This window comes from Trichogramma pretiosum, unplaced genomic scaffold, assembly GCF_000599845.2.
Source record: "Trichogramma pretiosum strain Unisexual culture from Peru unplaced genomic scaffold, Tpre_2.0 scaffold37, whole genome shotgun sequence".
NCBI lineage: Eukaryota > Metazoa > Arthropoda > Insecta > Hymenoptera > Trichogrammatidae > Trichogramma > Trichogramma pretiosum.
In genome coordinates, this window is record NW_019641622.1 from 853,694 (window position 1) to 880,057 (window position 26,364).

At 41.5% G+C, this 26,364-nt stretch overlaps 1 protein-coding gene across 1 annotated transcript in view; it reads left to right on the forward strand.

The window, feature by feature from the left end:
- The first annotated feature begins 630 nt into the window (after nucleotides 1-630).
- LOC106649660 (inactive rhomboid protein 1) overlaps nucleotides 631-26,364 on the forward strand; it is a 108,636-nt gene continuing 82,902 nt past the window's right edge. The window contains exons 1-2 of the mRNA XM_014367190.2: nucleotides 631-670; nucleotides 15,831-16,091. The gene's annotated coding sequence lies outside the window, so the exon portion shown is untranslated. The remainder of the gene's footprint in view (nucleotides 671-15,830; nucleotides 16,092-26,364) is intronic.

Below are 26,364 nucleotides of genomic sequence, written 5' to 3' on the forward strand. Positions count from 1 at the left end.
CGCGCAAAAAGCATGGCAGCAGTCGGGTCTTCTGCAGTGTGCAAGTTTTGCAGTGGTGTGTGTTCATCAACGACGACGACGACGACCATAATAATGATGTCGTCGCGTTTGTAAGACAGCAACGTCGCCAGGTGGGCATGTGTCGTTGACTCGACAACGTGAGAGAGCAAAAAAAAACGTACAGAGATATAAGGCTTCGAGTCAGTGCTTATATGGTGTACCAATAGTGTTTTTGTGAAAAAATATGATGCATCAGTGAATATCAGTGAATCAGTGAAATTAGTGCTGTGCTCCAGAAAAAAAAAAAATAAATAAATGAAAGTGCGTGAACGCGAATAAAATTCATCAACAACAACAACAAAAAGGCAGAGCATCACCCCCTCACAATAGTGACTCGAGACCTCCAGCGGAAGATACACATACTAGTGCTTCGATATTATGATAGAAACAGTGCGCGTTGTTATTGTTGCCATTTCTCATCGCTCGTTTGTCCGTCGATAAAAATCCGAGAGAAAGAAATTCAGTGTGCAAAGTTCTCCCCTCTCGTCGTTGTTGCTGCGCCGTGATAATCTCAAAACAACAACAACAACAACAACAACAAAAGAAAGAAGGAAGAAAGAAAGAAAGAAAAGAAGGAAAAACAACGCGCGGCCAGACTAGAAGGAAAAAAGTGAGTATGCGCGCTGAGCGTTGGGTGGGTTTATACTATACGCTATGCTGGCTGCGGAGCTGCTGCTCCTGCCGTGCACCGCTGCCTGCTGCTGCTGCCCTTACAATATACTCACTCTCTAGCTAGCTAGCTGGCTATACTATAGCTGCGTTCGTTTCAACTCTCACTCGCTCTCTGACTACTCTTTGCATGCTCATTACGCATACGAGGTCAACGTGTCAACGAACGAACGGCGCGGCTCTCTCTCTCTCTCTCTCTCTGGGCTTATAAGCTCTCTATGCAAACGACGATGCTGCTCGGCGGGAGGGTGCAGTGCTTATTAAACGTATAATAATTATAAATATATAAGAGAAAACGACGACGACAACGACTCGTGTATTCGGAGAGCTCCGAGAGTTTTTTTTTTAATATTTTAATAATGCAACAAATCGCCGGACACAGTTGGTGTACGTCGACAGCTGTGCGCGTGCATCGCTGTGCAGTATCGTCGATGACGACGAATATCATTATTATTGTATTATTATTATTATTATTATTTTGCATTATGATAACGACGACGACGATGATATGCAGGAATAAACGGGGGCGAACGATCAAAAGCGTTTTTTTTTATATGTATTATCGGAAAAGAAGTCGCTTTTCGCGTGGCGTATATAACAGGCTGTTTTTATAACCTCGCCAAAGTACGGAGTACAAGTAAAAGAGTAAACACTCGTTTTCTCTCGCTCGTTTCGAGGGCTATCGATGGCACGGGGGCGTGCAGCAGAGCATATTTTGCACACTCGAAATGCGTAATGTGCGTCATTTTTTACGCTTTTTACTCGTTTTTTTCCTCCCCCAGTTTCGTCTCTCGTTCTGCGGTGGGTTGCGTGTACAGGCCATCCATGTTGTAGGATTGGCGTTGATGACCTCTCGTAACTATCATCAAATTGAATTACCCAACACACACACACACACACACACACACACACACACACACACACATACACGCGTGCGGCGGCGGACGTGGACTTGAGGGAGGGGGATCGAAAAGTTTTCTGTCGAGCTACCAACTCCTGTAACGTAATGAAAATCGTCTTTTCCTAAAGGATTAGAGGCGCTCTCGAGTTTGTGCTACGCAGCAGCAGTAACGGCAGTAACGGCACATATACTTCGAATCCGTTTACTCTTCGACTTGATCATGGAAGTTGAGATGCAACTACAGCAGCAGTTACCGTGAAATTTTCTCTAGGGCATGGATTTCTCATCGTGACTTTGAGAAACATATTTTAAATAGACAAAAAGAAACGAACCAAGAGCAATATGAAAGACAAGCGTCTTATTCGCGACTTGACGGTTGATTGATCCGAGAGCTTGCAAAAGTTATGACTCCGCATTCGCAGATTATTCGCATATTATTATTATTGTTATTTTTGTTAAACTATATGCTATGCGCTGCATAGCACAATATTACATATTATACGGAGCTCGAAAGTTTGAAAATTTATTCTACTGCGAACTCTGTGTGTATTATTATACGCATATTGTAATTTAACTTCTGTATATTATATACTTGAAGTTTTTGATACTGCTCTGTGTGTATGTGTGCGTGTGTGTGTGTGTGTGTTCGCTCGCACTCGGCTACTGTATATGTGTGTGTATGGAGGACACGCGATCCACAGAGAAAGAGGCAAACACGTAAATATAACATTATCATAATAAAGGGTAGAGATAATGCGTTATAGACAGAAAATTACATCACACGCGCGCTGCGCAACATCCATGTAATATTTTATACACTAAATATATACACGTTCACCCAACGAAATAAATATTCAATTGTGCTTTTCGGAGTCTGTATAGCTAGGGGAGTGTATTACGTTGTACAGCCGCGCGTGCATATTGCTGCTGCTGCTCGCGAGCGTACATGTGCATTAGAAGGGTTGCTGCTGCTGCTGCTTGTTGCAAGCTCGTCGTGCAGTATAAGTCTGCTTTCTACGCGTACGAAAATTAATTTCCGACAGAATGGAAAATTCGTTACTCCGTAAGCGGCTCTTCTCTTTCTCCCTCTATCGCTCTCCTTCTCTTTCGTCGTGTATAACATTTATTTTTCCCACGGCGCTCGTCCTCGTGCGTGTGTGTGTGCGTGAGCCTATATACTGGCGTTATTGCTTTGAACTTTGTCTATCATTGTCGACGCGCTGCTTATGAAACATTGAAAAATAAAAAAGAGGAAAAGAAATTCTGCCTCTCTCCTTTTGCCATCATCCTCTCACCCCCCCGAAAAACTTTTTCAACTTTCGACGTTCGAAACTTCTCTCCTTCCCTCGCGCTTTTCTCTTTCAATCACTCCTCGTTCGCTGCTTCTGCTGCTCTCTCTCTCTCTCGTTTTCTTCTTCTTCGAAGAAGAAGAACTACTATATAAACTGTGTGCGTCATATCGCCGATNATATAATTGTTACCCTCGCGCTCGATCGGCAAATCATCAAAATGTAAATTTTCATCCTTAAAACTTCGAGTCTCATTGAGGGGGAAAATCTCTGTCAAAGCGACAGAACGTGCTCGAGCGAGCGGTTGGGAAATATCGTAAGATAAATAAATCCCTTTAACTGCACCTTTATCGTCGTCGTTCATATGGAATATTCGTATTTCGTTTATGCGCGCTTTGCACTGTAGATACACAAGAACACGCGCGCGAGAACGTTTGTATAAATTGAAACACAAAATACACACACACAGGCTACATACTCGAAAATTACGCACAATTACATGAGTATATCGTTGAATTAATATCTTGTGTCAGCATTTGAATAATTGCGAATAGCACGCGAGCAATGTTTCTGTGTACAATTATGAATTTTGTTGAAAAATGTTTATATTTTTATATTTTTATATTTTGTTGAAAAATTTTTATATTTCATCGTTGACGAGATTATTTATGAAACATTGTGCCACGAAATAATTACTGTAGTTGAAATTTAAAACGTCAGCTGCTCTCTATTTCTCTGGCTAGACTATACAACGGTATCAGTAATACTAGTTGGAGTATGTGTGTATGTACACGGTGCATATAACGCATATATTCAGAATTACGCGCTCGTTTCGTATGTATGTGCTAGCTTCAAAACGACTCCCGGAGAGAGGAAGTGAGATTTTTTTTTGTTTTTCTCTTTTTTTTGCTTTAAAGCTGGGCCGAGCGTATGTGCAACTGACGTCTCGTTCGAGTACACCTTTTCCAAGGAGAGGAAAAGAGCTAGAGAAAAAGGAAAAAAAATGTTACCTTTTTCTTTTTGGCAAACTTTTCTCCGTCTATCTCTAAGTTTTGCGAAAATAATACGCGGGCAGCTAGGTTAAGAAGTCGGAAGCTGAGCAAGAACTGCGCTACATCGCTGACCCGCTTTGTAATTCAAGTGATGTAATGTAATCTTCAAGTAAATAATATAATTAAAAATCTTATCCATTACTAGAAATTAAGGATAAGATCTCTCTTTTTTTCGGCTGCATTTTAAAAAGATATTTGCTAAATGCACGCAACGTACTGAAAAACTTATGTTACGAGGAAAAAAATTATTGCTCGACTTTTTTTTTACTTACGATATGAAATCTTATTTTGATTTTATTCGTGTTATATGAGGGAGATTTTGGGCACCAAAAAAATTTTTTTTTTATTTGACGTATAAATGTTAGGTAGTGGCAATATATTATAAACTCTATTAATAATGGAATAAGGGTCAAAAAATGATCTTTCAAATGTTGAAACTTGGCTCGAAACGTTGTAATACATTTTTTAACACCAAGATCGTTTTGAAAATAATTTCTTGCCCATCAAAATCAATATAGGAATAATTTTTCATTACATTAAATACTCAGTTGGGCAATCTAGGATAATTCATCTATATAAAATTCATTTCCTTTAATTGGCTTGTTTTTAAAAAAAAATTCTGTTTCATTGGCCTGAAAATAATTGAATTATTTCAAAAATTTTGACCAGTTTTCTTCAGTCTTGTTAAATACGATAGTACCTCTTCAAGCATTCATTTTTAGATGGTGAAGTACCTTTATTTGTAAATCTGCAAGTGGCAAAGTAAAAATAATTGTAAAAGTGAGCATGGTTTTATAATAGTTAATCGAAGTAATCAGCTATAAACGGTTCACCCTTTTTATTAGGAAAACGACGTTTTCTTGAAACGGTAAAACATTTATTTCAGTATCAGTACACACGATTGATGAATGTCTTGCAATTATCATTAGGAATACTCGTAATTTTGTTTACGGAATGGCGCACTCTAAAATTAAAAGCAACCGAAATCCCATTCTTCCCGAATCTCGAAAGCGTGTACACGGGCTAACAATCGTCGCGCACAACACAGCTGCAGAGTTGAAAAAGCGTGTAATTTTAAAATCTCATTTTACTTCCTTTGTTGAGTAAAGAGAGAGAGGTAGATAGAGCCAGCTTAAAGGAAAAAATAGAAGAAGGAGAGAAAGAAAAACAACTTGTTAAAGAACGCATGTATATATTTCGCGTACGAGATGAAAAAAAAAAAAAAAAGAGAACGAAGGAGAAAAAAAGATGACTTGTCCACGCCGTGTACGCGCGCGCGCGTGTGTGCAGCAAAGCGAACGTCGAAAAATAACAGAACAGTGCAAGAGGCGCTCGCGCACACACGTATAGCTCAACGTTTTTATATATTATATAACGGGGCAAATATTCACGGGCCGAGTGCGTGTGTGTATGCATGGTGCTTTTTCGTACTCGGAGATCCGCACATATAGGGATTTCTGTTTCTCTGTCTTTCTTCCTCCTTAGGGGGGGGGGGGGGTACGTGTACGCATCCACATTCCACGCTGCTTACAGCGAGAATCTCGCACCTCGCACACATATTTCATCGCATTAGCTTCGCCGACTCCGAGTCGAGTTTATCTATACCTATATACTCAGCATACGTATTATGGCACATAGTGTCTCTTATTGTCTGCAGTATTTGTGTCTCTGTATGAGTGTGTGTGTGCATGTATACGATAATATTCACCTCGAGCTCGCAGTAGCAGCGACAACTGCAGCAGATACAGCCAGGCTCCGCCGCAGTTGTACGCATTGTATATATAAGCTGGCATTGAGTTATGCCCGTACGTAAGTGTGTACGCGGCCATGGCCATCAAACGTGACCATCGAAGCTGCAGCGTAGCCCCGGACACACCTGGTATAATACAATAACGTCGTAAAGTACGCCACAGCGCGCTGTGCAACAGACAACGATCTCGAAACGACAATTTTTGACATTTTTTTCGATTCTTTTTCCGTTCTCTCGACGCTTTTCTTCATTTTCAAAGACGGTGCATTTATGAAGCCTTTGATCGTGTCCGCCGCAATTCGTGTATCGAGACTTGCGCGCGCGAAGCGGCTTAATATAATTTCAGGGGGAGCTCGCACGTCTTAATGAGGAGCCGCGCTGCAGCAGCAGTAGCAGCAGTTGCCGTAGTAGCTAGCTGCTGCTGCTGCACGTTTTGGTTTTGATTGTGTTCGCAACATAATTCGTTGATTAAAGTACCTGAAAACCCCAAGAGAGAACCAGAGCGTAACGCCGACGCGAGAGAGCTCCTTCCTTATACTGCTACTACTACTACTAGCACTATCACTACTACTTCTCTCGCTGTATGTATATAAGTGCACGAAGAGAGAATATATACGTATACAGCAGCGGATAACGCTATATGCTACAGCTGCAATAAATATATAGTAACATTACACAGTCGAGTCATGCGCTCGTTCTCTCTTATACACAAGGTAACGCCGAGAGCTGTTCCACGCGTTGCGCTCTGCGCCCATCCACACAGCAGGCACACCGACAGGGCTTTGCCTCTCTATCTCTATCTCTCTGCGCTGCTGCGACTTCTCTCCTATCCACCTTTTGCCTTGTACACACTTTTAGCGCGAGGGACGCGCACAATCTGCAATAAATAAGGCTTTGTTGTCCGCGCGCGTGTGCGTTTATACCTATTGAAATTTCGGTGTCAGGAAGCAGAGCACGATGATGTTTCAACGGCACAAAAAAAAAGGAGAGAAAAAAATAGAGGATGATAAGAACGGAGAGGTGTCATCGCGCAGAGAAAAATGAGTCTCGAACACTTATTTTCTGTTACGATATAAACTGTCGCGCTCTATACTTGATAATAACTATCGAATTTTATCTCGACCTTATTCCTGCGGTAAAAATGTTCAACACTTTTTGGTTAGTTTTTGGCTAATGAAAAATTTTCTTGAAGATAAAAGGGTTATTAAAACTAAACGATTTACTAACAGAAAAAGTGATATTTTTTCAACATTTTATAGCTTTATGTTTCACGTTTTTTTTATGATCATTTTGTGACAATATGAAACTGTTAAAAGTCATAATTTAAATGGAATACACTAATTATGATGTGTATAGAATGTCTGATACCGTAATTTGACTTGTATACAATTTTGTTACTTTACCGCTGGCAGATTTATAAGTAAAGGTACTTGCCATCGAGTGTTGAAGACTTGAAGTGGTAATACCGTATTTTCAGTGGTTGAAAGCTAGTTAAAATTTTTTTGAAACAATTAAATTGCCAATTTTCAGGTTATTTAAAATGCGCTTAATATTTGTAACACTATTCTAAGAGAAAAAGCACCAAAAACGAGTCAATTAATGGTATAATGCGCGTTTTAAAACATCCTGAAGAGTCATTCTTTGATCATCGGCTCATTATCAATGTTGAACATTTATATCAGTGATAGTGCATTGCCCTTTTTTTCTTTGTTTCTCTTTCTCGTAAGTAATCATCTTTATAACTCGAGTATTTTCTCGGTGTGTAAGCAACGTACGTACGTGAGAGAGTGGGCTATGCATGCATATACCTACCATACACCCCCGTTCACACACACGCTTCGTTCGACTCTCCAATATCAATCCGCGTATCCCATCAGAATTCCAACCCGAAACTACTCATCCCCTTCCCTCTCTGCTACTGCACACAGCACTGCACACCGCTGCACACACTCAGCTCCTCTCTCTCTCTCTCTCTCTCTCTCTCCCTCTTTTGCTAGCAATATCAGCTGAAATTTCATTGGTTTCTCCATCACACTCGACTAGTCTTCAAAGCCGTTCGCTGCGCGAATAAGAAAATAGTAGTACTGTACTATACCCTCCTTGCGCCGCACTGCTGTGCTATATATATATGCACTCCTCGGATCGGCCGTTGTTAAGAAGGAAGAAGAGAAAGAGATAGCGAGCAAGAGAGAGAGAGAGAGAAAGAGAGAGAAGAGTTTTAGTTCAATTGAAATTCAAGAGCTACCAGAGTGTTGTATTCTCTCTTCCTATCTCTCTTATCTATATGCAGATATACATTTATATATTCTGTATATATTTATATGCTGCCTGAGCGTTGTCTATCTCCTTTTCTTCTTCATTTTTTACACGTGTCGACCATCCCTCTCTCTCTCTCTCTCTCTCTCACTATCTCCCTTAGGCATATACATTCGTGTAAAAGAGATGCGAAAATTTATCTCAACGCCGTGTGTGTATACTGCATGCAGCGCATACAGATACGTGTGTACATTTCGTCGGCAGAGAAAGACAGAAATGGTAAAAAAAAGCAATAAAAGCAAAAAATCGAATTATATCCGAATTGTTGTGCGCATGTGGCGAGCAAATATTGAATCGATAAATAGCGTCGAGCTAGCCAGAAATTTGATTGTGCATCTGGGTTGGCGAGGTGGTGGCGGAGGTGACTTGTGACTATTCGCCAATCGACTTCTTTTTTCGTCTCGCAAAAAATAAAATCCAAGAAAATGTAACCTTGAACTAGTGAAATGCGAATATTGCAGATGATTTTTGATATTATTTTCTTTCTTTTTTTTTTGTAAAACTGTAACGTTTATTATGTTAATAGAAAGTTATCGCATGAATATTTAATTACGTTCAATTGAGACAAGAGTAAAATTATTGGAAGAATATGTCTCTGACACTAATTCGATCATCTTCTTAGCGCGTAGAATTAATAAAACATTTCTTCCCCTCTCGTCTCTTTTAACAAAAAAAAACGTCAATTTCAATTAGTAGTTCAAGCAAAATTTAGTCGGGCAGAGCTCGCACGTAATTAGCTTTACCTTACTCTCTGAAATCAAACTTCTTGCGCGAGCGATATAAAGGTGTCCGCCCATAGCTATATAGACCCAAGCTCTCGCAGCAGTACCGACGTATTATAATTATTATTATTGTACAGTGAATTCGGGGGGGTCTAATCTTGGAAATGTCGTTCGTGATAAGCTCGACGCGCGATTGTCTTTAAATTTTTATCGTTCATTTAGCTTTTATAACGTGGCGCGCGTATACACAAAATTTCGTATATATAATTACGCTATGCGTGCACTGTATACATTCGCGATCTCTCGTAGAAAATGTTTTCTCCGCTGCTGCTGCAATTTGTTGCTGCTGTTGCTGCTTCTCGTGCTGTATTACGTGCAATCGCAATTAAGTGCAAAAGGACACTTGGGATAGAGGGAGAGAGAGAGAGAGACAATGAGGATAGAGAAGAGAGAAAAGAGAAACGGAGAGATTTAATTTCGAATGGCTACGGCGCGCAATCACAATGATTCGCATTTTATCTCGATGCAGTCGGGGGTGGCCGGGCTTACTTCCGCCCGTAAGTTTGTATTTTATATATATAATACGATGGGGGTATTATATACGAGGGATTTTAACGGCTGCGAATCGACGCGCGCGGGCGCGCGAGCCACGTTTATCACCCCCAACATTATGACCATTAAAGTAAAATCAAGCATCAGAATTCTCCGGCTCGAATGAAGTTTTAAATGAATCGCTGCTGCTAGGAGGAGGAGAGGAGGCCATGATGTATATAACCGCACGAGCGAGCTCGAGAGAGCTTCATTGTGTAATTTCAATAAAATAGCACTCTTAGACATGAGCACCGTACGCCAGCGAGCGAGAGAAAGAGAGTTGATGGCGCGCAAGAGAGAGAGAGAGAGAGAGAGAGAGAGAGAGAGAGAGAGAGAGACAGAGACAGAGAGGCAAGTTTTCCCAAGGAATAAAAGGGTCCTGCATACGCCTCTACCGTGCTCCACTACTGCGCTATGTATGGAAAGTTTTACGGAGAGTATAAAGTCTAATTTTCATTCCCTTTTTTTTGTTGGTTCAACAATTGACTCTCGTTGCATTTATGTGGGTGTAGGTGTGTGCGTGTGTGTGTAAGCTCCGATATGCGCGTGTATAAATCATCTCGTGCTTGGATAGAAAGCGCGACAATAATGTATACTACTGGCAAAATTTGAATGGGTGTACGCAGAGGGCTGAGCTCGATCTAAACCGTCGCGCGATGGTAGCTTCCCGTGGGCGTGAGCGGAATTTCGAGCTGCTCGACGGCGGCGGCAGCATCAGCAGCAATGGCATAGTATATATGCCGAAAGCGGAAGCGAGAGAAGGCCTTTGAAGGCGTGGGTAAATAAAAATTTCTTGCGCATTATTTCATCGGGGGCAAATATTGGCATATTCGCAAAGAAATCAATTTTCGTGTCTTGCATTGCTCGGCGCGCGAGAGAAGGAAGAGAGTCGACTCTCTCTCTCTCTCGCGCGCGCTTGCGTGGTATATTTTCCTTTTATTTTTATTTTATCTCACGCTCTTACTTCGCTCGCGTAGTAGAAGTAGAAAGTTTACCCCTTCGTAAGGTTAAATAAATTCAACTTCCTGCTGCTTCTGCTACTGCTCTCTTAGTTTTTTTTTTCGCCCAGCTCCTCAAATCGATGCAAACTTTTGCGCCTTTTCATACATTGGGATGATTTCTCTCTCGTCTCGGTCCGCCTGGCCCGCACACACGCTGCACTGCTATTTCTGCTAGTCCTCGCTTTATATATGTAACGGATGTGTATGTGTACGCTGCGTCTTTTCGTCCGGTGCTCTGCACTCTCTCTCTCTCTCTCTCTCTCTCTCTCTCTCTCTCGCGTGTATGTATATTCGCGAGCTATATGTGTGCTCCAAGGAAACGAAACGGAATTTCCCACTTATACTCTCGCTTGTACGACCTACTTTTGCCAACTCTTTATCTGTCGTATGTATAAGTAGGCGAAGATTTTCTTAAGACCCATGCTGCGCGGCGGTGGCGGCGCTTCGCGCACACGCGGCTACGACGCATGCACTGCACAAGCTTTTATTCGCGCGCTGTACCTTTCGTAATTCTTTCTTTCCTTTCTTGATTTTTTTTTGCTTCTTCTGCCTTTCCTTAACTATCTGTTTTGTCTGTGACGACGAGGGCTATGTACGCGTCCGCGTGTCTGTGTGCACACGACGACCGTTTGAATAGTTTTCTTTTTTCCCCTTTCTTTCTCCATATTTTCATCATCGCCATGGAATGTAATACACCGTGTTTTTGCGAAGCGTAAAACGTAACCTCTCGATACAACGTGACATCGATATATAATACATAATACCACTGTCTAAAAAAGAGAAAAGAAAAAATTTATAATTCGCTCTGTATGACGTATTGACAAGAAAGAATGAAAAAAGGGAGAAAAATGACGAGCTGCCGTGATTGCACGTATATAGCAGCGCGTTTGAGGGCTCTCTCTCTCTTTGAAATAATCCTAAACCGATCGACGTGTCTCGAGCAATATCTGCGAAGAAGACAATTTTCATTTCGCGTCGCGCAGAGGCATCGGAACACTATACACGGTGAAAGAGGAAAAGAGAGAGAGAGAGAACATGTGCGGTACACCTGTGTGTGTGTGCGCGAAAATGCCATTGTATGTATGTGCGAAGCGAGCGTGCAGCGGATTCTTTTCTACCTCGAGCGAGCTTGCAGAGAATTCGGTCTCTCCACTCTTGAGTTTACTTCTTTTTTTTCTACGCGCGTTATATGCGGTACACGCTTATTGCCAATTGACAAAAAGATTATAATTCGAGCTCCTTTTCCTTGCGTTCCGAGGAAAATAACAGCGCGAAAACAAAGCTTAATTATTGTTAGGAGAAATTTTTTTCCTTCGGAAATCGATATCGCACTCCACGACTGACTCTGTTTTTTTTAACGGACAGTGGCGGCAGTGTGTTGCGGGCGGGCGAGAAGACAGAAAGCAAACATATTTTTCCAACAGCAGCAGCAGCAGCAGTTATAACGGGTTATTTACGCCCGGTACGTTCGTTATGTTTTTCTTTAATTGGTTTCGCTCTTTCGCGGTGACTTATACGTTTCGTATTTTATATTATTGACAGTCTCGAGAGCAGCTAAAAGTCCGCGTTTATAGATCCCCGAGCTTTTCTCGTATGGAGCTTTCGTGCGCGCTTTGCCTTGCCCCCCGGTAATACTTGGGATGATTTAGAAGAGAAGTTTCGTTGAAAAAATTACCTCGCATTTTTCACGTCTTTTCATTTCGCGGATGAACGTCAAAAAAATTAAAAAAAAATTTTTTTATCCCGCGGATTACCGCATTTTTTTTCCTCGATGTAAATTACGCTCGCTGATAATCTGTTGATTTTGACATGGCGTGTGACAATAAGAACTCGTCCATCTCGGACAATTTAACGAGTCAATAAGTTGCCAAAAGTCCGAAGTACAAAAAAGAAGGAGACGGAGAAAAAACTTTCACCTATCTCGAGCCAATAACAGATAGCCCGCCCGATAAAGGAGCGCGTAGATAGTCGAGGTATAGAGATGTGCCAGAGAGAAAGACAGAAAAGGCCGACGTCGTCGATCAATATTTCTCACATAGTAAACGCCACTGAGCTTCGTTTTTCTATTGCTTGCTCTCTCTCTCTTTCTCTCTCTTCCTCTCCTTCTCTTCGTTTTTCGCTGCACTTATCCTTTTTGCCTCTTCATCATCGTGGCAGCAGTGAAGCGCGCGCGCGCGTGCGACTTTCCGTGAGGTAATCCAATTTTTCGTTCCCTCTTCCTGCCGCTGATGGCTCGAAAAGAGAAAGAGAGAGCGAAATAAGCGAGAGAAGAGAAGGAGAGTGCGGGTAACGAAAGAAAGGAGAGTATGCGAGAACAAAAATAGAAAAGTGCCCAGCAAATGGCTGCTAAATTTTATAAGCTCTTTTCCCTTGTTTTCACACTGCTTTTCCTCTCGCGCTGCATTATGACTGTTTTCCAAAGATTTCTTTGCTCCTCTATTTTACGCTTATAATTTTAAAAAGTTTATGCAAGAATATATATTTTATCCCGTATTAATTTAATTGCCGACGAACCAACGTAGAATAATAACTCGAGTCTTCGTGCAGAGAGAAAGAGAGAGAGAGAGGATATGTGCAGAGTTTGTGTATGTATGCTCGTGCGTGTGCAGTATAAAGCATGAGAAAGCGAGGTGACTGCGCACATACATCTTACCTTTAGGACGAAGATTAATGCGATTTTACTCATACATTACCTTCCTCTCTGTGTCTTGCGGAAAATATGACGTGTCTGAGGCAACGCTCAGCTCGCGTAGGGCGCTACTCTCTCTCTCTCTCTCTCTCTCTCTCTCTTTCTCTGTCTCGCTCTTTTCACGTAACAGAGCTATTAGATCTACTCGTCGTCGTCGTCGGCGTCGTTTCGCACTGCTCCCTCAGTCAAGATATATAAATTAAACCGAATATGGCCCAACGCGTCCAAGTCAACGTTACATACATATTCATTCGTTTACATTCGAGGCGCGATATCGCGCGAAAGACACGTATGCGTAAGCATATTATATTTATTATGGGTTTTCCAGATGTGTAAAGCGTAATAATTATTATTTAACCATTTTTCATGAAAATATTGACTCTGTGATAGCAATGCTTAAAATTTTATTTTTAACGAACGGAAGTGCACCACCACAAACTCTGCTATATTTATTTATTTATTTGTTTATTTATTTATTTATTTATTAACCTTCCTTTTTACAAAGGCCTGCAGGGGGCATGCATATATATAATTAGGTTTTTAATATACACTTCTACATATACACTTGATATACAATTATTTTGACTTTCCCACTTGCAGATTTACAGATAAAAGTACGTCGCCATCTAGCGTTGAAAGCAGTACTATTTGTACAAAAAGTGGATGAACTCTGGTCTGAAGTTTTTGAAACAATCAAATTGTCAGATTCAGGTCAATTAAAAATTTCATGTTTTGGTTATTGGGTAATTATAAATATTAAGCATCTCTACCGCTGCTATAAATCCACTCCAGACAGCGTTCAATTATATGTACCATACATCTTTCGTACTTCGAAGTTTCAAAAACAGACAGGTGCTCTTTAGCTCATCCTTTCTCTCTCTGCCTCTCTTACTCCTTTGCTCTGGGTTGACACGATCAAGTAGACAGGAGCTTGCAGCAGCAGCTTGAGTCATTCTCGTCGTCCCTCGGCGAGCCCGCCATGCACCCGCGAGAGACAGAGAGAGAGAGAGAGAGAGAGAAGCAAAAGTTTCAAGTCGTTGCCCTGCCTCGCGTAATTCATATATAATCGCTCGTTAGACAAGATTTAGGGTGGGTAGGCGGGAGAGATTACACGCTCGATTGCGGACTTATCCCTGCCAGTCACGATTACTTTGTTACTTTAAACTCCCCAGGACGGCGCATTCTATATATCTGTACCTATGGGCGCCGGTTTGATTTAGTATTCGATTATAATCGAACCGCAAGCTCTCTCTCTCTCTCTCCTCGTCGAATTACTTAATTGGATCGTTCTGCGCGTACCTATATATAACGCGTGCGCTGCTGTTGCGTCTTCACTAATACGCGTTTATGTACATGTATCGACGAGCGCGATGGCATAATTGGGAAAACATCGCGCGCGTGGATAAGTACTTTTGTGTGCGCACGGAAATTCCTTCGAGCTTTATACCCGTTCGCTCTATCCCCTTAATATATTCATTATCAACAAATTACATCGTCGTGTAATCCTTCGGTACACGCTAGTGTACGTATACGTCCCGCTGCTCGCAAAAGCTCACTACCTTGCAGCGGCAGCACCAACGGTTAATTTATTCGGAGCTCTGCTGTTGGCTTCGCTGCTGCTGCTGCTGCTGCTGGCCGCGCGGTAATACATCGTTTGTCCCTTACAACACACTCGCTTTTCGCATGCACAGGGCACACACGCAGACTACCGCTGCTCGACGTGACGCTGTATATACGTATTTGTCGAGCATGTGCGCACACGCGTGCGCGTCCATGTACATAATATCTTGTGAAATATCTTCGTTAAAAGCATATTCTCTCTCTCCCGGCAGCTCCCTGGGCTTTTCTCCGTAGGGACGCGATGCTTTATGTTATATATATACCTATGTATATTAAACCGCGGCGACCGACGCTTTCCGAGCGCGAGAGCTTAATAAGGGAGAACCCTTCCGTGCAACGACGACGATGAACTTTTAGGATCTAGAAATTTTATCCGCGTCGAAACCGCGAAAGTTACATTATTTATCTTGTGCTATATACCAGGATGAGTTGCATAATTCAGGCCAAAAAATAAACTTTTACGCGATTGCACCCTGGAGAAATTCCTATCGGATATATTTGAAGCTCGTATTATACGATTCGTCGTCGTCGCTGCCGCGCGATCATACTCGAACAATCGCAAACTGTGTATACGCGCAAAGATTTCAAGCGCCCTGCAATTATGACCTCGTTTAAAACGCGCTTTTATATACACATTTATGTGGGTCAATCGTTGACCGAGGAGGATATTACGTACTTTGAATGCGAATGGTTGGCCTGCGTACGCGTGGCGGCGCACGTCTGCCACCGCCGCTTTACTACTGCGTAGCCCTACGTGTGTAGCGAAGCTTAAAAGAAGTAAAAAAAAAAAAGAAAGGCAAGAAAAGGGGGTCACAAACGAGCTCGAATTAAAGCCTCGGCCGCTCACCGCGTCTACGACGACTAAGCTTTCCAACCCTGCACGCGTTCGCAGCGTGATTTATCAGCCGCTCGTGCGCGCGGCTATTATTATAAAATGACTATTTAACCTTGGAGGGTCGTGAGGCGCGTGAGCATGAAGGGTATGTGTGTGTGTGTGTGTGTGCGCAGTCATGCAGAGGCAGAGGCAGATGTGTCAACCGGAGCGTACTGCAGTTTATTAAAAAACTTTTACTCTTTTATTTTATTATTATGATTATTTTTTTAATTAAGAGATCTCCAGTCTCGTGTGCATGAGTTTAATTAACTTTGAATTTGTCCTTGTGCTTGCAGCTCGAGCTCGAAGCGTGTTGTGATGCAGAGTCAAAAGGCAGGACAGATCGAGCGGGAACCTTCGAAAAAGGCCTGTGCCGCTAACATAGAGCAGCAGCAGCAGCAGGGCTGCACCGTGCGCAAAGAGGAGAGCAGCCGCGCCGAGGCTCGGTGAGCAGTGCGACGGGCCGAGCAGGCCGCAGCGGCCCGTTGCCAAAATCAGCAGCAGCGAGTATCGGCGACTTTTAGCAGCACAAGCAAAGTCGACGAACAGCAGAACAGGTACATATTATATACAGATGCAGTTCGTACTTTTCATGTACATACCAACTTCTCCCTCTCGTTTCTTGATATCGCCGTATTACATAAATATATTTTAAGCGGATTCGGGCGAGGACCCGAATAGTTGATCTTTTTGCTCTCGTTTCATTTATAAAAGTAAATTGACCACGTGCGTGCGTGCTGCGGTTTCAATTTAGGAAATGAAATTAACGTGTCCGCGCGCACTACTTCAAAGACTTAATGCTATTTCTTTTGGAAAAGGGGGGCTAAAGTCTCTCTCTCTTTTTTCGGGCTTTACACGCCAACCTGCCGAAAAATGAAGAGGTAGGGTGGGGGCGGAGGAGACAAAGGTGAAAAAAAAAAGAGTTGAAGTAAAAGAAGCGGTGAAGGGGGTTTGCGCTGTAGGCACACGATACATATACAAACATAAAGCACACTAGCCTGTGACTCTCTCTCTCTGCTGTGTGTGCATGTGTAAAGCTGAAAAGGTAATGTCGAGTGGACCACGCGCGCGAGCCTCTTTTGTTTCGCTTGGGTCGAGCTTTTCTTCAAACATGCTCACACACACACACACACACACACACACACACACACGTATATATTGCGAAGCAGAGCAGAGAAACGAGTCAACTGTGTGTGTGTGCATATATCGGCTTCTTTTTAGTGAATACCAGAGCGAGTTGCCTCGTCGTCGTCTCTCTATACTTTTGCCTCCCTCGTCTTCATGCTCTGTATGTGCATAGAGAATAAACTGAATTTTTGCGTGGCTTTACTCTTTCGTCGTGTGCAATATTATATAGCATGTAGCCACTGTGCTGCCGCTGCACGATATGCGCCAATGGCTCGTGAAAGCGGGAAAGCCTCGGAGCCCTCCACCACCACCACCACCGCGACCTGCCACAAGATTCCTGCTATATTCACAATGTATATTGCATTATATACGTTGAACATCTTGACGTTTTGCCATGTTATTCAGATTTTACCTGCCTCATATGCGTGCCGCGTGCGGTTCAAGGCATTGAATTGAAAAGAGACCACGGGGAGATCAGGAAAAAGAAACGAGGCAATTCGAGCCTTGAGTCGTGTTCTCGAGAATCGCCGTCGCAATTGCGCATTGAATTTCCGCGCTAATTAGATGATGCTCGAACGATGGCTTCGTATTTATGCGTATCACGATAGCTTCGTTCTCTTTACTTTTTTTTCCCTGCATTGGTTTGAAATTATGTATAGAAAATAAAATGAACGTAACGCCCAGTGTACAATGAAAGCGTGCGCGTCTCTGATTCGAAACTACACACCACGAGCATCGACGTATTTTATTCTGTAAAATTGTTTTTACGCAATGCACATGTAGCAGAAAAAAATTGCATTACCTCGCGAGCGAATGCAAGCGTGCGCGTTTCGAATTTCCAATCATCATGTAGGTTATCTTATGCAAACAAGAGCGTGCGTGGAAGTCGTCACTGACCCAGAAAACCCGTAATTCTATATACGTTTTTCATATCAAATTTTTTAAAATTAATATTTATAATAGAAAAATCTAATAATGCATAGAAGAGGTAAATCCGCGAGCACGAGCTCAGAATTCTATAAAAAAAAACCTCAAAATTTGAGGCTGAAATTACCATTGAAATTTTTTGTCTCTCAATGTGGGTAATGTAATTGGACATTTTCACAGGTATTTTGTTTATGGCTGTGTTTGGTTTCAAAGGAAGAAAAATCGCGTTTTCATACCAGCGGCCCGAAACTGACTACATTCCTGCCGCTGCGCAAAGCGGGAAGAGCGATTTTCGGGCCACTGTGTATGAAAAATAGTATACAGGCCTATGCCGCGAAAAAAGAAAGCCCCAGAGTACGTGTAATTAGTGGCCAAGGCGAAGCCGAGTTTTATGTTTTTCTTCTGTTTTTCTATTTTTCGCGGCCTAGGGCATTAATATACTATTTTCAGTAAATACGACCATTTCCGCGTTTGAATATGTCGAAATCATTCGAAATTTTGACTCCCTTTTTGGCTCAGGTAAATCGAATATTTAACTATAATGTTTCTAAAGTTCGAAGAAAGGGATTTGTATAGTTTAATTTTAAGTGCATTTTACACTGTCAATACACAAATCCAATTAAATTTTCTTCGATAAACATTAACTTTTTTGAAAAATATTATGGAATAAAATTCTCAATTCTCATATGGAATAAAATGCTCAATTTTATGATTTATTTTTAGAATTTTCGTGATCTTTAATGCTTGTTCTTAGAAATAAATGGTACTCATGTGGTCTTATTAAATTACTGTTGTGATAAAAAATGTCAATCTCATAAAGTCTCGTGTCATAGCATTCAAAGCTTTTGGTTCTCCTGTGTCCATTGAGTAGCACAATTTTCTTTTATAAATACCAAATAATATAAATGCAGCAAGATAAAATTGAAAAGCATCGTAGCCACGAGGCGCGGGCCAGCGCAAGTCAGATCGCGAGACGTGACTTTTATACAGGTCTCACTCGAGGCAAATAGAGCTAACTCTGCAACAGTCAGCCAACGAGGCAGCATCAATCCGTCTGTCGCGAGCACGCAGATACGCGCGCACACACACATACACAAACACATACCTGTAGATGGAGCACGCGAAGTATTGTCCTGTGTTTGTATAGACATATCCATTCCACGCGTTTTGCGCGCGGGTGTATGTACACACGCGCACAATGCACAGAGCATGAGAGACAGGCGCAGTCACATGCGCGTATACCAGTCGCGCGTCGTCGTGGTTTAGTATGCGAAGTTAAACGCGCAGCAGCGGTGCAAAAAAGAGAAAGAGCGTCGGATAGTGGCGAAGCCGAGCCGAGAAATTAAAGGAAAACAATGCCTGCAATGCCTACTAATTCGATTGATACCGAGAGAGGGATAGAGATAGAAGAGAGACAGTGTGGGGGTGAGAGAACGAGTTTGCGGTTCGACTAGGCGTACGATTTCCCTGTTTGCCGTCGTACGTAGATTTGCGCGGCGGTGATCGATCGAACATACAGGTCCGTACGCATAGGCACGTACGTCAAATTTGTTCGATTCCGTATGTATAGGTACCTAGAAATTGGTTTTAGGCCGCCACCAGCACTGCTGTTGCCGCGCGCGTGGCAATTCGAGGGTAAGCTTTTGACGATTCGTCCCTGTTTTAGAATTTCGCTCAAATGGAATATTACAAAATCGAATAAAACGTCGCGTATAAACTCGATTTTAAAATGCACGCGATAATTTTATCAAGTCACTTTGGCCACGCCACGATAAAATCGTGGATATTACGAAATAACAAAATTTCATTTAAAAGGAGCTAAAAACCTTTTCTTATGTATTCGAAGTAGAACTTGACCGCTTGCAGGTTGACGATGCGAGATCTAGAATCAATGATCTAACTATAAAATGTATTGCTGAAGATATTGCAGAGCATGACAAGCTGCTCAGACCTTTTCAATTTGCTACTTTAACTTTTACTTGAGCTTTAACTTCATTTATAATAGTTCGCGGAACAAACTAGAATATGACGCTAAATTATAGAATAGTCCATTGAAAATTTAACTTTTTATCGCATTGAAATGTTTTATGCTTATTACATTGGTTATTACATTTTGTACATTGTGATTTTTGCTATTTTTAGGTTTAAAGTAAGTTTAATATTATTGGAATTAGTGCAATGTGTAGCACATAATTGTTCGTAAAACGTTATTAAACGATTTTAATTCTGTTTTCTAGTAAAACAACTGAATAAAGTTGGCTGAAATTCGGTACAGTTGTCGACAGCAACAATCAGAAATACTCTGATGAGTCCTTCTTACACAAAGTTTGGTATTTATAATTTTTCAGTCCTAGATTGTAAAAAACAAATCTGCATCATTGTAACTTGACTCATATGAAAAAAAACATACGAAAATTCACAATTAACTGGTTAAGGACAACATCCAATCGCAATCCCGTAAAGCTGCTTTCCCAAAACTACTTATGATTTACGACGGACTTTTTTTGAAGAGAAATTTTAAGATGGGATATATTTTTCGAGCACTAAACGCGTGTGCGCCAATGTCCAGCGAAAGTCGCTAGCTCGCCGACGAGCTTATATCATATGTAGAGTACCGAATAAAATGCAGCGCGAGAATTTCACTGGAGAGGGATTGCTAGCTCCGCGATGTGTTCCACATGCTTTTCGTTAGTTATGCCCTACTTCGGACAATATCGCGACCTCGTTCGAAGAATATATATTATTGAAAAAAAAAACGAGCTGAGCTCCGAGCACACGTGCTCGCGAGCAAACATCTTCCAAAGTTATACGAAATTTCACTTTTTCGCGTATAGCATGTATGCAAAAATAAATTTAATATTCCAGAGGGAGCGTGTGCGATCAATTACCACGGATGATCGGCAATGTCATTCGCATTCTTAGACCAATCCTCGATGCTACATACTAAATTGCATTAAAGTCTTTAATCGCGTGCAGAACCGCAATGCCTCGTAGCAAATGTGCACGGACATGTTTCAAGCGCGTGGGTGTAGCCTGCTGCTGCGTACCAGCGTCATCGTCTTGGACCATCTCCAATGGCCTTGCACAGCTTCTCGGGATTCTCTCTCCCTCCCTCTTTCTCTCTCTCTCTCTCTCTCTCTCTTGTCTTATATATTATTTCTAATATATATACGCGAGAAAGCTCGAATCGAGGTCGCATTAAAACCATGCGGACGTTCTCGCAGTCTTGTAACAGCGACGGTGTCAGCTAGCGTCCGACGTCGACGACGACGATTGATTGATACACGAGAGCTCTCGGGCAAAGACCACTTCACGTATATTATACACAAGTTGAATTGCCTCGAGGATCTTTGAAATTATGTCGCTCTTACACACGGGTCTCTTACAACAATGTATGTAATACACGATGGATCATTTTTCCTCTGTCCACGCAGGAGCTCGGCGCTTGCGCGCGCTGACCCGTGAAAGTGGGGAAAACTAGATATTAACTGGATTCGGATATGATCACGTCGTGCAGCTAGATTTTCGCTCCAGATACTTGCACACTGCGTTCTACATATTATATATATCGCATGTAACAACTATATCTAGATGAACGCGTTGGAAATTTATTGATTTTCGACAATTTTGGAAAAAGCAATTTGTACCTCGAGCTTCTCTCTCGTGTATGCTCCCTGCATTATTTGCCAATAAAATGTACTCGCGCGTATATGTAGCAGACATAAAAGGTCGCCTCGTATGTACGATACGTGTCGGTGGGGCCTTGTGTCGTCGTCGTCGTATAATAAAACGACACACGCGCGCATATCGTAATGCTGTAACGCGTACGTATTATACACACAAGGCATACAGAGAGAGAGAGAGAGAGAGAGAAAGCGTCGGCTATCGCTCGCGAGTTCGCGTATTATACTTGCGAGAGTAGCAGCTCCCCTTGCTTGTCACTCCCTTAGGACAAATAATATACCCTATGACCCTACATGTACCTGCCGCCGCCGCTGCGCGTCTACTGTTTTACACTATATATATAATATAAACATAGCCAACAACAGCGACGACGGCGACACGTTGATATCTCGTTTCAAGAGCAGCAGCAGCGAGTGTATAAGCGAGCGTGGAGCGCTTGACGTGACTCGTGTATACGTATACACACCAAAGTATTTATATATAATATACACGCACAACAGCCAAGCTGCTGCTGCTATCCTACTACCCTGTATTATTATACGCCTGCCGCCGCTATATGTATCGGTGTGTATATGTACTTCTATATTGTGTACGTGCGCGAGATAACGTTACGTCGTTATTATAACGGATAAAATGTGCTTATTCGTTCTCCTTCCGCTTGGGCGCGCGATACATTTAATGATGTGCGAGTGTGTGTGTGTGTGTGTGTGTGTGTGTGTGTGTTCACCGTACCATGCACCGTGGGCAGTCGCTCGTTGGCCGTGTTATACGCCTGCCTGCATGTGGACGGGGGCAAAACCTCAAATCGATCGAGCGGGACGAAGCGAACCGCAAGCACGAATGTTATACGCGTCTTGTGTGTATAACGTATATGGAGTTGACCGTTGAATACGGTACGCGTCTCGAGCTTAAAAATTATTCCGAGCGCGGCGGTGGCGTACGTCGAAGCTCGTTAATATACTCGTGCCTCGGTCTCCGAAGAAACTTGCAAGCTCTGTTAGGTAAATGTATGGTTAATTCAATGAAATTACATTATATTTGCAAAACAATATTACGTTGTATCGAATTAAAAAAATTTCATCTGCAGAAAAAAGTATTAATTTCGCTTGAAAATTGTATTTATTTTTATTACATTTCATAGTTTGTTTGGGGTCTATGCTAAGACCAACGAGTGTTCATAAATGAAAGCAGCTGCAAGACTCTCTTTATGAGAATCGATTTTGCATCTATCATAAAGCTTATCTCGGGAAACAGAAAGTTCTTCTATAGTTTTCCTTTTCAATATTACATTTTCAAATTTTATCATTCAGGGCGCTGCGTGTGCGCAACCACACGCGTACTTTACTTCATCATCTAATCAGGATTTAAAAAAAAAAACTCGTGCTCCATGCCCGGAACCTCAGTTACCCTCGTCTAACGATAAAAAATCACAACAATTTTTTTTTCAAAGATACAATCAAGCCATTATCACTTTTTTAATAGTATTAAAATATATTGTGTAAAATTATCAACGTAACTGCCGAAGTTATTTCACCACTTGGCGCTGCAATGACTAATTAAACTTTATTGCTAACATCTATATGGGTGAGGATTGAGAGTTATATTTTCATTTTTGTGAATTTTTCTCTGCCTAGTATTCGTTGGCAAATTGTGCGCCTGCATGAATGACATTTTTCATTACAATTTCGATGTTGTCATGATGACAAGTGAGGGCCTCTTTGTAAATCAGTGCGTTTAGTCACGGGCGAGCATTTAAGTACCCTGCAGTGTTAAAAAATTATATCCGTAAAAGTGTATAGCTGAAATCGAGGTACGATATAAGGTACTTGAGACGTTTAACCTCAAATATTTTCTCGTTTGTAACCTGTAAGTTTTCTTAATCTCGAATATATTCTGTTCGAACCATTTCTCAAAATTCACAGTGATTAAATGTAATCAAGCGAGTTATGAAAGAAAGCAAAGGGGACACAGTTAGGTAATACTTTTTTTGTTTATAATATGAAATTTTGTGAATCGATCGATTCATAAAACTCAATTGTTCTGCAGAGTGAAAGAAGAGCCGTGGCCGGATGCCGGTGAAAATAATATTTTCGATTCGGTGGACTCTTGCGAAGTGAAAAACTTTAAAACTTTCACGTTTCATAGATCACCAGTGAGTTTAATGATTTGAATTACGTTCTAACATTCCATTGTCAAAAACAATTAAAATTTTTAATTTTAAGTTAATCATATACATGAAATGAAAGTACATGAAGTGCGTTTCAGAAGAAGTTAAATGGAAAATTAATTATAGATTTTGAGTGCAAAGATGTTAAGCCTTTCTCTACATCCGTCTGTAAATCTGAGCATCAATATTTTCTACCTATCGTGAAAACAGAAAATCAAATTCAGAACTGTTACTTTGACGAAAAAAGCCTAATGATTTTGATAAAGAAAGATTTCGATTATTATAATAATTGTCAATTTAAAGTAAATCCACGATTGAAAATTGGTGAACACAAGAAGGATAGAATATTTAAAAAAACGCTCAAACCAATCTATAAATATAATATAATACATATAATAAATATAATACACATAAATATATACATATTCGTAGTACACCCTTCCAATGTGAGATTTGTCTTAAATTAACAGGAGAAAAAGGTAACCTCAGAAAGCACATTATGACAGTACATGAACGAATGATGAATCATGAATGATGAACGAACGATGAGTAAACCCTTCCAATGTGACATTTGTCACAAATCCTGTGGACACAAATGTAACCTCAACAAGCACATAAATACAGTTCATAATCTTATCAAACCTTTGAGTGTGACATTTGTCACAAATCATTTGGATACAAAAGTAACCTTAACAAGCACATAAGTTTAGTACATGATCGTAGCAAATCCTTTGAATGTGACATTTGTCACAAATCATTTGGAAAAAAAGTCACCTCAATACTCACATAAATGAAGAACATAATCGGAGCAAATCCTTTGAATGTGACATTTGTCCTAAATTATTTGGAGAAAAAGGTAACCTCAGAAAGCACATTATGACAGTACATGAACAAAGTAAACCCTTTGAATGTGAGATTTAATTTACTCAGATATAGCTAAGTTTCAATCCTTTACCTCTAAAAAAGAATTGTCTCGAGCTGTTTCATCGAAGTATTTCAATGTATGTTTTTTTGCGACACAAAAAAATTAGAAAAATACTCGCCAACTTGTAATTATTGTGTAAGTAAAAACAAAAATAAACTTGCAAATCAACAATTGATTCATTGCCAACAAGCGAGCAATTTTTCACGTGCTCGCATTCATTGCGCGTTTTCCGCGAAACAATCGTTTGTGCACTACTAGCAATTCTGAAATGTATACATTTGCGCGAGCGATGTTCAAAGGTACAGTATCTTTTCGTGCTTAAAAGCTCACGCATACACACACACATATATACGTATTATACTTTATATAAACAGACACATGCGATGCGCGGCATACACGTACGATTCTGCTAACGAGAACAATGGCTGCGTGATTAATCATGCGCGAGGAACCCACATACAAACACGCGCGCACACACAAGTATATATATATGGGGGGGGGGGGGGNGGGGGGGGGGTACTACTATACATACTTATACAGCACGCATACGTGCAAAAGGCAATTATCTCACTCGTGGGCCGTATGGACGACGATGATAAGCCCTGCGGAGTTTCTTCCTTTTTCCAGCTACACACAGTCCCTCCCTCCCTACGCCCTCCTTCCTTCTCCACCTCGAAATAATTTGTATTTGTATAAGGATGTAAGCTGCTCGCGCGCCGTACGAAACCGTACTTATATACCGTTAATGTGTGTGTGCGCGGGGCTAAATCGTAAAAACTTAAACGAGGCCGTATTTTTCGACTCCGCGCGCGCGAAAGTTTACAACAACGATCTTTGATTATTACCATTATTATCTCGAGGCAGCTCGAGTGTGTCGTTCGCGGTGTGTAAAAGGTGTCTATATGTATAATGCGAGTGCAGAGCGCACGTAATTACGGGGCACTAGAAACCGAATTTCGTGCTGTACTGATATTTGTTGAACAAATTACGGTACACGCATAGAGCAAACACACACACACATTGAATTCGACACGATGTAGAACAGCAGCAGAGAGTCGAGCTCTCGCTTCGATTCAAAGTCAAGTTGCTGCTGCTGGCGTGTGTGTGTGCAGCGCGTGTTATATATAGCATATAAGCGGCCCTCGACCAGATATCCCACGGTTTATTGATCGAACTCACGGCTCGTATATATACATGATATGTACTTGCTGCCCACACACATAAGCAGTACGCGTTGTACTGCTGCCACTGCTGCTACTGCTACGCTGAGCTGCTTACACGTTATACTTGAGCTTTTTCTCCGATAGCCTCTGCTGCTGCCTGGTCGGTTTAAGCTCGCGCGCCGCGTATAATATATAAGAGCCCCCTGGAGTAACGCGTCGGTGAGTTTTTTTCTTTTCATTTTTTTTTTTTTTTTTATTTTTGCATTTTCCCTTTCTGGGATAAAAATCTGCAAGAGTTGAAAAGATTTTACGCGAGTTTAAGCGGATATATAAGGGCAAAGGAGGAGGAGGGAGGCGTTATTCTGGGATTTCGTTCTGGTCAACGTTTCGCTCGCGTTCAAACGAGATCTCTCGTGTACCGTACGACGATTCGGACTAACTCGTCGTCAGATATATAACTCTGCGATATCTTGTTTGAGTTCGCATGATATTATCAAAGATTACGCGTCGATCATTTCCATTCGGGGAAATTGGACGTCCATCGGTAATTCGCGAACAATTGAAGCGTGAAACTTCGAGACGCAAAGCTGAATGAATTGTCAAATTTCAATTTAGTTTCGCACTCGGACCGAAACTTGTACAGTGTGCGCCTCTCTCTCACCCCCCCCCCCTCCGCCCCTTCTCCATCAAAGTGATATATAAGGAAATGGACACTTGTGCTCGCGCTCGCGCAACGGACTTGGCGGAACACGACTCCGATCTTAATTCGAAAACTTTGATTAAAAGGAAATTAAATCGAGCGAGCGATAAGCGCTATAAAGAATTATAGCTCAGAC